Here is an 18,857-nt window from a genome sequence, read left to right as displayed (position 1 = left end):
ATAAATATTAACACATATTACATTTAATAAAAATAGACATTATAAAGACTAACAAATTCCTCTGAATTAACATATTTACAACTGTATTAAATAAACGATAAGATTTATAAATCTGGCTTTCTCAACACTCAAGCTCAAGAACATCCTTATGCTCATACTGGTAGTAGTCAATGATTTTTTTCTCTATTTACAGAATGCCCTCCACTCATCAATTTTATGTGCTAATGAAAAAAGAATAGATCACTTAACATGATCTACAACATTCTGTTGTATTTGGTTTGGGAAAGCAATATTATATTTTTCATATCATTTTAGTTTAGGCCTCATTATCTTGTTTACTCTCAATCAGATACAGTTTCTAACCATTTCTGACCAGTTTTTCTAACCACACTATATCCACTAGTTTTAATAAACTAGTTTTGCACCATTTTAAGTGAACAGGTAAAACAGTTTTTCATTTGTATTAACAAACATTATTGACAAAACTTCACAAATTTCTATATGGGCTACCATTAATACAACTTTTCTACTAAATTCAATGTAAATATCTTTTATTTTCTTTATGTTTCCAAAGCTAAAGCTAATAACTGTACATGCCAATGTTTATGAAAAAATATTACAATCTATTACAATGTTACTGGAGACCATTTCATGTCTCAGGAAGATATTTCTGCCTACTGATTACTGAGACAAGTTGGTACTGTATTTGTGAAGACAACTTTATAACATTAAAATGAGAATAAGTTTGAGTTTCTGGATGTATCAATATTATCAATGGCCAATTTTCTACTTTTGTGTAATAAAAAACTTATCTGGTATCTCCAACATTTGAGATATTAACATAAACACATTTAAAAATACATTGAAATTACCCAAATGAATAAAATTCTTTGTGTATGCTCATCCATATCAATCCTTTAACTATTTTCAAATGGTGACTCTGTCATGAACATGAATAAAAATTAGTCCATGAAACCATTCATGCATTCTAGAATTATTGTAGTTATACAATATCACATTATATTAAAATTGTTTTTTATAAATAAGTGACATACATTAAGCCTGGCTTGCATCAAAAGTCAACATTTTTCAGTATTTCATTATATGATAAATGTGGTAACTAATATGGGAAACATGCCCAAATATGGGCACTTGAGTAGTTCATTGTGGCAGCTGCTGGCTTGACAAAATCATTATGTCTTATACTAATATTTTTTTTCCTGTATCTAACTTGCTATAACTAAACTTCATTAACACTTTAGGAAATATGAGCCTTTCTCCATCTGGCACATGGTTTTTTACAACGCGTTTGCTGTAATTTAGAAAATCTGTAAACAGCTGGCAAAAAATATATTTTTATTAAGATCTTCAGCACCATATTTGAAAGATCTGTAGCTTTGCATACATTTCTGCAACTCAGAATATTTTCTTTCAACTCTATAATCTCCACAATCTCTTTAAATTTTAAGAGACTAAGTGGTTTGGTCTCTAATTATGAATCTGTATGTAAATCTATCATATTTAAAGTTTTTATGTGGATAATTCAACTGATATTTGGCCTTAAAATTATTAAAAGCATGAGACTCCCTTTTGACTGTTTGTTTATTTTAACAACAAAGATTTCAGACAGTGCAAGATCATTGAATGAATATTTTGTATGTTTCTGTTTTTAGGCTTCCTTTTTATGTATAGTACATACCATATGTGTTTTTTCTATTGTTAAAAATTAGCTCATATCCATAGTCATCTTATATCTTTCTGATTTCCTCACACCTTTCATATTAAACAGTAATATCAGTAATTTATAAAGATTTAAGGATGTCACTAGAAAGTACAAGTAGTAGAATATGTATATTTTATATAAACATAAATGATCTCATAAGCACATGACTGACAAAAGTTAGGAAAAATTATAATAAGGTATTCAAGAAGAGCTGGTAGTAATAACTTTAAACTAAATAAATAAAATTGAGTCTTGTTTATATTAAAATAGGTGGCTAAGTATCCAAAAAACAACTAAAAGGCAGCAGTTAGGAGTATTTAAACAATTTATCAAAATATTCCTAAAATCATTAAAGAGATAAGATATCTAAATGAAGGTGGGAACCCAGTAGCAGAGACAATTTTGTTCTGGCTACATTTCTACAAAAATGATGAACTTGACAAGCTTTGGTTCTCCAGGACTCAATGTACACCAAGGGATGAGGACACAGTCTCAACACCTGCTAAAGTTGAATTCAAGACCATTTTTTTTTATAAAACTACAATTCCACAGGGTTATAATTTCTGTGAAAGTAAGAATCAAGTCTAATTTTCATCTTAAGATTGAAATAAAAGTTGCTCATTGTAGAGCAGGAGGTCTGTGGAGTGAAGATTTCCCTGAAAAGTTGTAATCAGAAGCAAATCCTAACATGGATCTGAAAACAAAGATCACATCACATTTTTAGTCCAAAAGACAGTTCTCCTAAATGTTTACTATAAATAAAGACACATCATCTTTGGAGTAGTTCTCCTTAATAATTTCATAAATTATTTTAAGAGACAGTGAGCAAATCATGATCTAACAAGACCAAATGGATGAACAGATATCCTATGTTTAAAGATTAGAAGACCTAAAAGTGAAAAGATGTCAATTATCTCCAAATTGGGCTATAGATTCAAGAATATATAAATTAAAATGCCATTAAATTTTTTTTCCTTTGTTGATGTTACCTAACAAAGTTTTTCTAAAACGTATTTGGAAAACAAACAGTCAAGAATAGTCAAGGTACTATTAAAGAAAATTCACAGAGTTGGTGGATTTTTCTTCACCACAGGGTTTATTGCAAAGCTACGGTAATTAAGACAGAATTACATCAGTGAAACAACAGGAAAATATATAAATGGAACAGAAAAGAGAGCTCAGAAATAGATCCATATTATATAAACACAATATTTGAGATTGAATTGCAGATCAGTGAACAAAGGATAGATGTTTAAAATAAATGGTGCTAGGTGATTGGTTATCTAACTAAAAGAGGTTGGATTATAGTCATTAAGGACGCAAACCTGGAGCCAGATGTATACATCCAAATCTCAGAAATGCACCTACCAGGTTTGTAATCTTGAGCAGTTAATGTCTAGGTGTTTCAGTTTCCTCCTCTGTAAAGCAGGGACACTAATTATATGCTTCCTTCGGAGGGTTCTTGTGGAGATTAATTAAATTAATATATGTAATGTATTAAGATAACTGACAACTAGCAAACGTAACATGTATGGGTTATTATCCATGATTATTATAATTACCTTCAGCATTATTAAATAATCACCATCATGATGTGGGAAAACAAATTTGTAATCCTACCTTGTGACATACATAAAATAATTTCCAGGTAGACTAAAGACTAGAATGAGAAAGGCAAATTAAAGACATTTTATTTCTATGTTTAAGGGAGTCAGGTGGTTTTGTTGGACATAGAGATGGAAGCTATTTTTATTGTGTTGTCTGAGAGTTGAAAAAAGGTTTAATATTTCCCAACCAGTTTTCATGTTCAACAATGTTATCACTGAATTGGCAGATAATTATTTTAATGTATATTTATGTTTCAGTAAATTCTACAAATTCCTAAAAATCTACCCTATTCCTTCTTCTAGGCTTACCTAAATAACTATCATCTTTCATAGAGAAAATGCTGCTTTCTATTCTACATGAAAACTTTCTAGCTCATCCAAAATCAGAGTTATGTCTTTTATATATTCAGTACTGTTCACAGCACTCATTTAGCACTCATCACTTTCTCCACTTTGAATCTGTCCAGTGGCTAAATATTCTGAGTTTAGAGTAAGACATATCTAAGTTTGAGAACAAACTCTAGCACTTATTAATTGAAGGTCTGGATAAATGACAACATTTCTAAACCTCAGTTTTCATATTTATAATATAGGAACAATAATATTTGACCTATGAGATTTGATAGGCTTTAATATAAACAATATGCCTATCATAGCAGGTCTGATTACTTTGTCATTTTCAATTTTACTGTAAACATATCAGCAGAAAATGTTGTGCTATATTATTTATATATATTTATATATTTTTATTAATATATATTTATATATTATTTAATTAATTTAATTTAATTTATTAAATTTATTAATTAAATTAATTATTAAATTTAATTTAAATAAATAAATTTATTTAAATTTAATTAAATAAATTATTAAATTTATAATAAATTTATTTATTAAATAAAATTTATTCATTAATTTAATTAATTTAATTTAATTTATTTAATTTAAATAAATATTTAATGTATTTAATTTATATTAATATATATTAATATATTATTTATATTCCCCTGAGTGCTACTCAAAATATCTTGTACAAAGAATTATTTAATAAGTGTTTACTGTTTGTTATGGGAGCTGGCTGCATAAGTTTAAAGTTCAATCTCTCCATACTACTGTATGGTGTCTTTTGAAAGCCCTGAGCACCAAATATATTCTTCTTCTGCTATTTTTATGCATTTTGTTCTACACAAAGACATCCACTTCTACAGTTATTGAGGAAGGAGTCTTTTTCATTCTATTGTTCTCATATAATTATAAAACAAATTTGAAGGAGAAAGAATCAAGGGAGTAATAGAATTTTGCTCTTGTGTGTGAAAATTTTACTACCAATGGTCCTGGGTACTCTAGAGTGTTTTCATTAAATGTCATTACCTTACCTTATCTAAATAACACCTCTTTTTCTAATTGTTATTATATTATTTGACTTTCTAAACTCCTAATGTGCTTGAAACACTTTAGTCTTTCAAAAAACAAAACAAAACAAAAAACACTCCAGAAGAGCTGCTTTTCAAAATTAGTTTCCAGCTGATCACTGAGACTCCAGAGGATGTTTAATTGTACAAGAGACACTAAAAAAGTCACCAATCACCACCTTGTTAATGCAGAATGCTTTCTCTCTCCCTCTCTGTCACTCTGTCTCTTTCTCTGTTTGTCTTTCTCTCTGGGGAGGTGGAGCATAATTTTATTTGTATTGTGCCATAAGTGGGGGAGAGATACAATCTTTATTTGCCATTATCTGATAAGCAATATATTCAGGTTATCTGGACAAGCTGTTATGCACAGATCTTTCTGGTAATTTATATAATTGCTTTTTTTTCTCCTGAACTTACCCAGTATCTTTTAAGAGGCAATGTGGCTTTGCGTAGAGTGAATATTTATTTTCATGGAATCCATTTTAAATGTTAAGGTAGAGCCAGTCAATTCCACATAGACTTACTGAACAGCAGAATTAGAAGAGCTCTTTGTATGTACTCCTTGAGACTTTAAACTTCACCACTGAGGAGTTGCTATCCGGTCTCTGTTTCAAAACATCTAAACATAGAAATAGCTACTTCTCAATGAGGTTCATGCATCTTTGGTCTGTATATAACTTCAGGAAATGTTCTTTTATACTAAACCCAAAGTTTTCTTCTTAAAATTTCCACCCAAAGAAGTTTATCCTTAATTTTGAAGTCACATAAAATAAGCCTTATACTTTTTTCTTCATTAGAGACTGTTAAAGAACATAAATTGGGGGGCAACAATTTTCTCACAACAAAAATCATTTGTACTCTCCTAGGCACTTTGTACAAATTTGAGCATTCAGTTTTCACAAAAGTTATTTTGGGTTGGTATTTTTTTTGTGTGTGTGTTACGCGGGCCTCTCACTGTTGTGGCCTCTCCCGTTGCGGAGCACAGGCTCCGGACATGCAGGCTCAGTGGCCATGGCTCACGGGCCTAGCCGTTCCGCAGCATGTGGGATCTTCCCGGACCGGGGCACGAACCCGTGTCCTCTGCATCGGCAGGCGGACTCTCAACCACTGCGCCACCAGGGAAACCCCACCTCTTTCTTAGTATCCCAGTTTGTATCCATTAGGCATCCTCTGATTTTCTTTATTTTTCATAAATTCTTTTTGTTTGTTTGTTTTTATTTTTAAATAACTTTGCTGAGAAGGAAAAAAGAAGGAAGGGAGGAAGGAAGAAAAGAAAAAGAGAAAAGAAGGAAAAAGAGTAGAAAGAAAATGTATTCAGATGCAACCTCTAATCTTGTGTTCTACACTGAAGAAAAAGGTCTCCCTTGTCACTATCTGTAATCTTTTTTGTAATTATAATTTGGAACTTTAAGTCTCCAAGTTTGTAATAAAATATTTTTGATGCACTCATGCCTCCTGGCTTCTAAGTGTGTAATTATCTATAATATGCTTCGAAGTATGGTGTGAGAAAAGAAAATAGTTATATTCCTAAAATTGTCATCCATGAAGCTAAGTATCAGAACATGGCAGAAAATACATTTTTAAATTCTATAGTCATTAAAAACTAACATAAGATAGTTTTAAGTCATTTTATTCTATAAGTTGAAATAAAATTATAATCCTATTTAATACTATTATACTTTATACTGTCTTTCCAATGCTATTTGATATTATATTAACACATTTGGATCACAGATACAGACATATTGCTTGTACTGCTAAACACTGATTCTCACATTTCAACAGCTCTTACTCTTAATCACTTTGTTCAGATAATTTTACATACTTAGGTAATATATCAATGTTTATTGCCCAGTAATAACTGAGAAATATTGACTAGAATAAACCTTAACATTTTACCTGTATTAACTCATTTAATCCTCATAAAAAACCTTATGTGACTGTATACTACTATTCTTCCCCTTTTAGAGGAAGATGCTGGAGCCACAGAGAAGTTTCATGAAATGACCAAAGTTACAAAGTTTGGTAATGGCAGAACCTGGGTTGGAATCCAAGCAATTTGGCTCTAAAGTCCATGTTCTTAACCACCATCTCTAATGTAAGTCTTCATTATTTTAAATATCCCTAATTCTTATAAATCCAGGTTATATTAATTTGTCTTAGAACTCATGGCTTACAACACAGTGTATCATGATTGTTGAATTATATAAAATAGCACCCAATTAGCGAATGGCTACACCATTGTCACACACATGTACAAACACAAGCAAACTCACACACACACAGAATTATTCCTAGAAAATATCTTTGAGGTCCAGTCCACGCGCAGATTTCTTAACTTTAGGAAGCAAATGCTGGGATGACAGATGGCTCAGCAGTGAGTGTTATACACAGACTTGAGGGTAAGTGTATGATTATGTCACTTACCATCATTTTCTGATTCCTTCACAGGAATCCCTGGTAACAGTATTTTCAAAATCACTTATTCTACAATTTGTTACTTACTAGACTCAAGGTATTCTGTTTTCCCCGACAGATTATGATGTGAACACCTGCATCAGCAACATACCCTGGAAAATTCTTTGTAATGCAGAATCTTAGGACTCAACCCAGATCTGCCAAATCAAAATCTTTTACCAAGATTCCAGGTGATTCATATGCACATTGAAGTTTAATAAGCATTGCATTAAAGTATCCAATAGGTTTTGCCTTCTAGTAGCTTACGATCTTTGCTGCACAATATGGTACTGACATGTGGCATTTACGTTTAAGTGTAAATTATTTAAAATGAAATAACATTACAAATTCAGTTCTTCAGTAACACTAACCACAAATTCAGTTCTTCAGTAACACTAACCACATTTCAAGTGTTCAGTAATTACTCATGTGGCTAGTGAATACCATATTGGAATTATTGGATATATATTGGGTAATACCATATTGAAAAGTGTCCATTTAGAGAATTTCCATCATTGCTGAAAGTTCTATTGAAGGCATTTCTCTGTATCCAGAATAGACTATATTTGTTGTTGTTATTGGTCAAGAAGTAAATATTTTAGGCTTTGTGGTCTATGTACAGTCTCTGTTGCATGATCTTTTCTTTTTAAAAAACAACTCTTAAAAAAAAAAGTAAAAGCAAAAAAAAAAAAGTAAAAGCAATTCTTAGCCCATGGTAATGTGAAAATGGACCACGTGCTAGGTTTGACCTGTAGACCATAGTTTGTAGATCCATGCTCAATATGACAACTTAGGAGATAAATGTGTAGATAAGAATATTTAGAGGAAGATGTGCAAAGTACTGTGTGTTGACTCAAAAAGACCAGAAGTCAAAAGTAAAACACACAAAGCTTCTAGATTTCATTCTCATTTAAGGCATCCCTTGATTTTAATCTGATTTCTTTTCCTATTAAAAGATTTTAAGGAAGCACAAAGGTGGTCCAACAAATATCCTGAATTCTACCCAGTGCTAGAGCAGCCCTGCAATCAAGCACAGCTACACTAAGAAGGGACTGACTGAACAGCACTCTAAATTGACAAAAAGTTGATACCTGTAACTATAACAGAATAGCATTGCAAGAAACAATAATGACGAAATCAAATTAGTCAAAACAACATTAGTCCACGTTATCTATGACAGCTCTTTCTCACAAGAACCTCAGGATCCTATAAAGCTTTACAGTTGCTTCTGTGAGAGTCTTGAAATATTTCAGTTGCACTTTGAACAAAAAGCAAGCTAATCAACACCCCTTATTTACTACCTTTGTGGATGAAAATTCTGTTTTCTTCTGTAATCATAGCCGTGAGCCCTCAAAAACCACTTCACAGTGAACACTTCTTGAGAGTCCACTATTATAATGTTTCCCAGGGAATGAGATAGGATGTCTCAACATAACTTATGTTTTCTTACACTTTATATAAGCCCTAATCTGACCTCAAACTATCAGAAAATTAAAGGAAAAATTATCCAGTGGCAGACACTGGACTGTAATCAGAATTCCTCTTTTTGAAACAGAAGAGTTACTGAATCTAGTTCTTAAGGTCTAGTCTAATTTTCCCTTTGAATGAGTTTCCTTCTAGGAGGGGTCACTCCTCCTCTACAAAAAGACTTCTATTGAGCCTATATGTTCTATTTTCAAAGTTCCCAGACATGTCTGGACTCTAGCACTGATAATAGCACATAACACATAAGTAGAGAAGGAATCAAAATAATTTAAAATTTTTTGATTTTTTTGGTAACTCCCCAAAGGAAAAGTATAGTAACTTTTTAAAGGTATTTCTAATTACTAAGTTAAATACAGTTGAACCTTGAACAACATGGGTTTGAACTACTTGAGTCCACTTATAAGCACATTTGTTTTTCACTAAATACTTACTACAGCACGACACTCCCCAGTTGGTTGAATCTGAAGATAAGGGTATGGAGGGCCCACTGTAATGTTATAAGCAGATTTTCAAATTCAAGGAGGGCTGGCACCCCCAACCCCAGCATTGTTCAAGGGTCAACTGTATTATATTATTTTATGATAAATATCAAATACATTAAAGGTCAAATTGTAAAGCCATAAAAACATTTCATTTTACCTTTGTTGACAATCATTTATAATAGTAAAAAAAAAAGTATACCTTAATGATAAAATTTATTTTTCTACTTTATTTGGGTTAAACATCTCTTCTGGTTTGTGACACTTAAACTATTCCCTGTATTTAAACTTAGACATTACTTCTACTTGTGAACAGTCCTTTATTTATATAGGAAAAAACTCTTCTATCTGAACCTCATTAAATTATTTGTCTGATTATGTAAATTATAAACATTTTAATAATGGAGTTACTTGAAATACATAATGCTACTGATAGCTAATTATATTGTAAATTGCATTATAGCATGTTTGCTATTTCAATTTTATTCCTCAGCCGGGAGGTATAAAATTTGTAGTTAAGTATTCAAAGTATAATTACTTTAATAAATGTGCCATACCTTGCATATATTTTCAATATCCTATTTATTAAAAGAATTGTAACTATGCTCCAACAACAATGAAAAACTTGATTCTCCCATATCAAAAGATAATTGAATTTTAAAACTATAGCATTTAAATAGTAGAGTGTTAAGAGCCTTGAAAGCATACTGATATACTTACTGACAACACAGGTGTAAGTTAACTAAACTCTATTTTCACATTGTATGTAGTTTACTCTAAAACTTCATTAAGTAATTTCTTATCAAAAAGATAAGCTAAAGAATATGGGAAACAATATTATATAAATATATATAGTAGCTCTTCAGGCAGAGAATTTGAAAAAGAATTAGATTATTCATGAAGATGACTATAGATATCAACCACTCAGGGCAAAGAAGGAAGCAGGGTGAAAACCTCTATTTTACACATTCACTGTTATTATCAAGGACATCATGCCTTGGCAATAAAAGAGATCTGTTGTTCCTAGGAGACCCTCATCAACTGACGCAGCACTCACACTGTACAACTCAGGTCAGTAGAAAATGTTCAACAAGTTGATAACGCAGCTAAAAATGCCCAGAACTTAGATAGAAAAAATATTGTATACTACACTCTATTTGAGGATTGATTTTGTTTTTCCTGTGTTGCAACAACTCTTCTAGAGGACGGCCTATTAGCTGTATGTTATGCAAGTACAAAATTGGGAAACAAATTTTGCTAAAGCCTTGCTACAGAATCTTGTGATCTCAAAGTGGTGAAGTAGTCTATGTGAACTTCAGTGTATAGTGTGCAGAAAAGATACATGCACCCCAGTGTTCATAGCAGCACTATTTACAGTAGTCAAAACATGAAAGCAACCTGTGTGTCCATCAAGAGATGAATGGATAAAGAAGATGCGGTACATGTATACAATGAAATATTACTCAGCCATAAAAAAAGAATAAAATAATGCCATTTGCAGCAATGTGGATGGACCTAGAGATTAGCATACTGAGTAAAGTAAATCAGACAGTAGAAGACAAATATCATATGATATAACTCATATGTGGAATCAAAAAACACGATGCAAATAAACTTATTTACAAAACAGAAACAGACTCACAGACTTAGAAAACTAACTTATGGTTACCAAAGGGGAAAGGTGGAGGGGAGGGATTAATTAGGAGTTTGGGATTAACGTATACACACTACCATATATAAAATAGATAATAAACAAGGACCTACTGTATAGTGCAGGGAACTCTACTCAATACTTTGTAATAACCTATACGGGAAAAAGATATGCGAAAGAAGAGATATATGTATATGCATAGCTAAATCACTTTGCTGTACACCTGAAACTAACACAACATTATAAATCAACTATGCTCCATATAAAAAAAAATAAATAAAAATAAATAAGTTAATTAACTTTAAAAAAGAAGAGTTAACATTTCAGGCCCAAGACTCGATCCTAAGAAAGGGCTTACTTGTCAAGCTGCCTCTTGGCTAGTGGTTGGGAACCTGGTGGAATTACTTTCTTACATTAGTATACAACTTTCCTCAATGATAAAACTAGCTTACTGTGCTAAAACTGTAGTTAATCCTGCACATCTACTTTCATTCTAGGAGTCTGGAATTTTCGTATGTGCCTAGTAGGGTGTCATAAATTGTCTAACTCCAAATTTTGGTGTTTGACTGCAGATATTAAATTTTAAGCCTTGTCCTTCCTTCTTACGCTTCTAGCTCACATCTGGGCAAGCTAATAAGAAAGCAGGGGACTTGCTCCCTTCTTTGGTGCTGACAAGAGATTCAAACTGTGTGACCTTCATCGCAGCCCAATCATCTAAACACCATAAAAACCCCCAGCCAGTCTTCTTTCCAAGACCTACTTCGGTGCCACATGCTCCCACTCTTTTACCAGCAAGTCTCAATATGTGAGTATAAACCTCTTCATACATAGATCTCCTCATTTATGTCACATCCCTATTCTGGTAGTACTTGGCTAGATTCACTAATGCAATTGATCTAGATACCATGTCTGCTCTATCTATAGAATCTCACGATCAGTTGTTTCAGTAATGTAAGTAGGAACAAAGATTAGTTTTTCTACAGTCTTTTCCAACACTAACCAAATGATTTCTGATAATAAATTAACATTGTGAGAAATAACAACATGATTTGTCATATCACTATAAATAAATGGTGTTAAATATATTTCCTAATAAATGTAAATATTAGAGAAAAGCTAAATATAGATTTAGAGAAATAATGTTGTAGTCTTCCAAAAGCAAATCTTGAAGTAAAAGTATATATGGTATATTTAGTAGGCTTTTGAATACATAAAATAATTGCATTTATACAGACAATTATAAATATGCTTTAGAAAATTAAATTAGTTTTGAGATTGATCCTAACAAAATTATGGGTTCCTGTTTCAATTTGAAAGATTGTTCACATTATGAAAGCAATTCGTGTTCATCTTAACCATGTAAATTGCAGGAACAATCTTTAAGGACAAAATGATAGGCACTTGTATTCTCATTATCCTGTGATAACTTTGTTATGATTTAAGTGTGTGTACTTTGCATGTGTATGCCTCAATCTATTTTCCTCTTTCTCTCTATGTACAAATTATCTAATTAGTAAAAATTTTGAAACATTTTAAAATTGTTTTCACTTTAAAATGTTACGAACATTTTATTTTTTATTTCTTTTTCCAAAATATGATTTTTATGATCTCACATCATAGTTTTAATACTAATATTTTTATTAGTCTGGAAAAAGTCTGTACAGATAGTCAAGAGAGAAAGGATATTAAGAATAACCTTGGGCTTCCCTGGTGGCGCAGTGGTTGAGAGTCCGCCTGCCGATGCAGGGGACACGGGTTCGTGCCCCGGTCCGGGAAGATCCCACATGCCGCGGAGCGGCTGGGCCCGTGAGCCATGGCCGCTGAGCCTGCGCATCCGGAGCCTGTGCTCCGCAATGGGAGAGGCCACAACAGTGAGAGGCCCGCGTACCGCAAAAAAAAAAAAAAAAAAAAAAAAAAAAGAATAACCTTATGCCAATAAAATTTGACAATTTGCATGAAAGTAGTAACATTTTAAAAACACCATGTGTCAAAAAATAAAGGAAGCAATAGGTAATCTGAAAGTCTGGTGCCTATTAAAGAAAAAAATATAAAAATTCCTACAAGTCACAATCCACAAGCTCAGAGTCATGTGTCTTCCTTAGAATTCTTCCAAATATATAAGAAAGAAATGATAGCAACCTTACACAAAATACTCCATGTAATGGAAAAAGAGGAACACAAAGCAATTAATTTTATGAGGCTTCAGTAACTTTGATACTGTTACTGACCCGGGTTCTTGGCCTCCTTAATCAATGGAATTTGAGGTCTCTGCTGCAGAAAGGGGGAGCGAGAACAAGAGTTTTCCTTGTTTGCTTGCTCTCTGAGGGAGGGTGAGCTTGTTCCTTATATAGGGTGAGGGGTTGGAGGCGTGGCTTAGGTGGTGGTGTGTGCAGGGGGCATGCGCAGTACCCTGCTTTTGCTCCCGATCCCCTGGTTTTGCTCCAGGCTCTTCAAAAGTGGCTGTTGGTTTTTTGGTCTCTTTGTATCTCTTGCCCAGAATTTGCCCCAACTGTGCATGCATGCAGTTATTTTTAGTCCTATAAAATTTCTTTGTATTTTGTTGCTTGAGGAGAGGTGTGTCCAGGTGCAAGCATTGCAGCACTGCAGCAAAGGGTCCCAATACCAACTTCAGAAAAGTGTATTAGAAGGAAAAAAATGCAGACACCTCACTTTCATGAGCATAGATTTAATAATTATAAACAAAATATTAGCGAAAGAAATCAGGCAAGCAAAGGGATAAATACATCCAATAAAGTATGTTAATTCTTTGAATACATAAGTAATTTAGCATCCACAATACATTCAATGTAATTCACAGCAGTAACAGAAATAAAAGACCCTAGTATTTCTATAGATACAGAAAATTAGGTTGATGAAATAATCAATCCATTCATGATATAAACTTTTAGTAAGCTAGAAATAGAGGGTAAACTTTTCATTTAAATAAAGATTACTATCCCCCCAAATCTACAACTATGATCAATAATTCTGAAATATAAACCCTAAGTTCTGTATGAGGCAAGGATGCCTGACATTGCTAGTACTAATAAAACATGGTATAAGAGTGGGTCACACAGGAACAATAAGGCCAAAAACCAAAAATAAAAAAACAATGCAATGTAAGATAATATATAATATCATAAAAATATTTTAAAAATAAAAAACATATGGTTTGGAAACGATGAGATAATTGCCATTATTTGCAGATGACGCAATGCCCCCACCACAATGACTAACATGTCAAAGAGAGACAAAGCAAAATATTAGGAAGGTCTTGAACTACTTGAAATATCATCTGATGTTGGGAGTGAAAATAAGTAGACAAACTTTAGAGAAGTGAACACATGCATGCCCTATGACTAGGCAATTTCACTCCCAGATAAATAATCTAACAGCAATATTTTAATACTTTTATGAAAGACATGTACAAGAATGTTCATGAAGACACTACTTGTTACAACCTAAAACTGGAAAGTAGCCAAATGTCTATCAACATCAGAATGAAGTTTAGTTACATTATATGATAAAATATTATTCAATAATTAGAATGAACAAACCTCAACTACATACAAAAATATGGAAGAGTCTCACAGTATAATGTTGACACAAGAGCCAAACCTAAGGGTATTTTCTGTATTGATCAAGTTCAAGACAAGAAATATTCATCTTTGGTGTTGGAAATCAAGATAGGGCTTTTCTTGGGGTAGGTGGGGTTAATGATAGGAAAGAGGCACAAAGAAGCCTTTTAATAATTTTATGATTATTGAGTGACTTGCACATTTTCTATTTCTATGTAATATTCAATGAAGAGTTTAAATACTTTCTTTGTACTCTATTTTACTGTAATTTTCCCTAAAAGTACATCTTAATTTATTCTTGAAAATTTTTATACTTATTACCTTAGAGTATCATACAATAAAATATATACATAACTTGAAGTTTATTTCTTAAAATATCCTGTTGCTCTAGGTCTCTAATTTTTATAATTGAGTTTTTAGTAACATTTTATAAAGTTATTATCAGAGTTTTTAATATAAAATTATTATATATCAGTATGTGATTATCAAAACAACACATATATAAATATACCTTACATTTGATAAATATTTATTAAAAATAAAATCTTCTGGTTTATGCATGTCTTAATTTGATAGAAGAGACCTATTTAAAATCATTAAATTCACAGACAGATACTAACATTTCCTGAAATGAAACCGTGTCCAACAGTCTTCCTTTTTATAGCTATAGACTCTGAGAAAATTTGTTCACATAAAAAGTAAATAGAAGTGGCAATGTATTTTATAGTGATGTCACTCAACTTCTTGTACACCTCCTTATATGACAAAAATTTCATAGTGATTTACATTAAAAATTATTTTTAATGATCTTCAATAATATGAGAACTGAATTTTTTTTTCATCCAATATGTTTAGAACAAAAATAAACAGAGTGGTTTAAAAGGATTTGTTACTCAGGAATTGGCATTTCCGATTTTTTCAATAACTTTACCAGTTAAGCACTATATTTTTAAACATCCCTTTGTTTGTTATATGGAAATTTTTTTTACTCCCAGGATATTCTTCTCTGGTAAGATTCCAAATATATGAGAAATACGTGAGACGGGACAATTTTGAAAGTGTAAATAAGAAAGATTGGCAGATGAATTCTTATTAAGATCAGTTTTAAGGAAGATTGTAAAAGAGTATGAGGATCTGATAATTATCTTAAGATTCTTTGAAGTATCATGAACTTTGGAAAGTGTCATGTTTCCTGAGATAGCCATACATCATTATAAAGACTGCTACACTGTTCTGCCTTTCAACTTGATCACTGTCCACATATCCAACTGTAAGAACATTCTACAGCAGGCCCACATGGCCGAATAAAGAGGCTGACTTGAATTGCAGAGGGTTGAGGGAATGGTGAGGTAGAAAGCATAAGTAGTGTGACTTTTTAGAGGAATAGCAATTCAAGTGCAAGAGTAAGTGGCTTCTGTAGGACCACCCATAAACTGCTTAACTCTTCTGTGGTCCTAAATAAGAGAGAAGATAGAGACAGACAGAGACAGAGAGAGACACACACACAGAGAGAGAAAGAGATTTAACAAATTACTTATAAAATATATTAAGTGACTGTTCATATATTTTATTTGAAAGAAAATTATGATTTAATTTGAACATAGCAGGGCACTTGATACAGAAGTGGGAGAAAATAATTAAATGGCAAACATTTCAAGATTGTTTTTCATTAACACAAACTACATTCTTAATGTAGAGACAGTCTTTAACTGTAGATAATCACTTCAATTATTGTTTTCTTCATATTACATTATAAAATGTTACTGATGTTGAGAGAAGAATCATGAAATATACATACATAACAAAGCTGTTATTTCTACATATGGTTTGATGAGAACAAATTAATTAACCTTTTGTTCCATAGTGAAAGAAAATTCAATTTATATAAAGTGATATATTAAGATTCTTTAGAAATACTTTATAAAAATGTAAGAAAATGCGCTTTTTTTGGCCATAATGAATTATCTTTTCATGTTTCTATTGAACTTGACACTTTGGTTCCTTTGAATAACATTTTAATTGAAGGCCATGAACCTGAAAGTTTATACTTATTTACTGACAGCAGGGAAATTCTCTGAACTTTTTTTTCATGTCATCATTCTGTAATAGCAAAGAACAAATCTGACTCCATATTGGATCTGTTTCTTTACTTTAAACTTTGTACTCTATTGCTTTTGCTACAAGTTAAGAATGTTGCCTGTAGCCTGAAATATACAGGATAGTTCATTTTCAAGGCTCTGACCTTCAAAGATATAACACTTTTCTCTTCATATAGAGATAAAAAGTTGCAGAACAGAGACTAACATTTGCCTTGTTGAAGGTTTACAGGAACATCATGATCTGACCTATGGGGACAACTGCAAGAACAAAGGATTCTGACACCTGAGAATTTGTAACAACCAACCACACCGCCTCCTCTTTTAGTATGAAAGAAGCCTGAATTCTAACTCAGGTATGATCGTTCTTTGGGAAACTAGTCCACCATCTTCTCAGTCTGCTGGCTTTCTGAATAAAGTTGCTATTCTTTGCCTCAATAACTTGTCTCTCAATTTATTGGCCTGTCATGTGGCAAGCAGTATGAACTTGGAGTCAGTCTGTTGTTTCAGCAGTAGTTTTCCTTGACTGGGAAACATTTGTCTTCTCTCAAATAGTAAAATTTACTCGTATGTTTCATTCTCCTGAACAGCTCTTCCAATTTATTTTCCTTTTCTTTCCTGTTTTTAGTCATGTCCTAGACTTGAGCAAGAAAAGATTGATGACTAAAGTTGTCTAGTGATTTACTAGACCATCCACTCCATTCATTGTGGAAAATTTCATTCCTTTATTAATGTTATTATTTACTAAGCTGCAGATGCCAAGTGCTGTAGCTGAAACTACTTTCCCAAATTAATCCTTTAAAAACCTTTATTTTCCCAAATTAATCCTTTAAAAACCTTTATTTTTAGTGTTAAATAACATAAAATTGGTTTCAAGTGAAGCTATGCTCAATGTCTAAAATTGGTTTGTAAAATAATTGACCACTGTAGCTGCAAGTTCAAACCTAGATTAATATTCATTTGGCATCTTCCCAAACCAATTACTTCAGATTTAAAATTTTATCTTGGGGGCTACTCTTTGTTGTAGTGCATGGACTTCTCATTGCGGTGGCTTCTCTTGTTGCGGAGCACGGGCTCTAGGCACGTGAGCTTCAGTAGTTGTGGTGTGTGGACTCAGTAGCTGTGGCACTCAGGCTCTAGATCGCAGGCTCAGTAGTTGTGGTGCACAGGATTTGTTGCTCCGCAGCATGTGGGATCTTCCTGGACCAGGGCTCGAACCCGTATCCCCTGCATTGGCAGGCTGATTCTTAACCACTGCACCACCAGGGAAGCCCCTCTCTGTCCCTTTTTAACTTACTTTTAGTCATCACTATTCTTCTCCTTGAAAATGTGAATGTTGGGTTAAAAAAACAAAACTAAACTAAACTGGGGCTTCCCTGGTGGCGCAGTGGTTGAGAGCCCGCCTGCCGATGCGGGGGACGTGGGTTCGTGCCCCGGTCCGGGAGGATCCCGCGTGCCGCGGAGCGGCTGGGCCTGTGAGCCGTGGCCGCTGGGCCTGCGTGTCGGGAGCCTGTGCCCCGCAGTGGGAGAGGCCGCAGCGGTGAGAGGCCCGCGTACCGCAAAAAAAAAAAAAAAAAAACTAAACTAAACTGACAAATGCAAAACTGAATACTTAATTGTGAGAATTAAGATAATAAAAAGCAATGATTAATGTGAACATTTACAAAGTTTATATGCATTTACTTTGTAATATTAACACAGATGTTGCTGTAAATAAAGAATATAAGCGATGGAATGGTCAGCCCTATAAGTCAAGATCAGAGATGCATAATCTTTTTTGTTTCTGTAAGGAGAAAAATTTAGTTATTTAATATTTTATCAACTGATTTTGTGTATATATTATTATTATTGGTTTTAAATGACTTTGGCTTTAATCATAAACTAAAATAATTTTATTATATTTATTACAAGGATTAAAATGGCCTGCCCCGTGTCTTCTGTTGTTGTCAATGAACTGTACAGAAGAACTATCCAAAATTTGAAAATAAGTCAAAAGAATATACAGTAGGATTTCAATGTCATACTGGGTATTGTTTAACAAGATTCCTGTGAACTTAGGATTATTTAATTATCTAGGGGAATGTTCCTGTGTGCTGACTTTGCTATTTACTATTTGATTAAAGCCTAGACGATCTAAAATGCATGCTAACATGCAGGTTTCTGTCCGATAGAGAAGATAACCCCCAAATTTATGGTTTTATTACCCTATAGGACATTTCCTAGTTTTATATCTAATTTAACTACCTTATTCTAATATCTTTTTTAATGACTATCAATGCCCAATTTTCAAAAAATTTTTTGAATCAGCTTTATCATTTTACTGATTTCCTCATTAATGAGTGAATAAATCTTTGACACATGTTCATATC

Source organism: Grampus griseus (assembly GCF_964374135.1).
Source record: "Grampus griseus genome assembly, chromosome: 3".
NCBI lineage: Eukaryota > Metazoa > Chordata > Mammalia > Artiodactyla > Delphinidae > Grampus > Grampus griseus.
Note: the sequence above shows the minus strand (reverse complement) of the source record.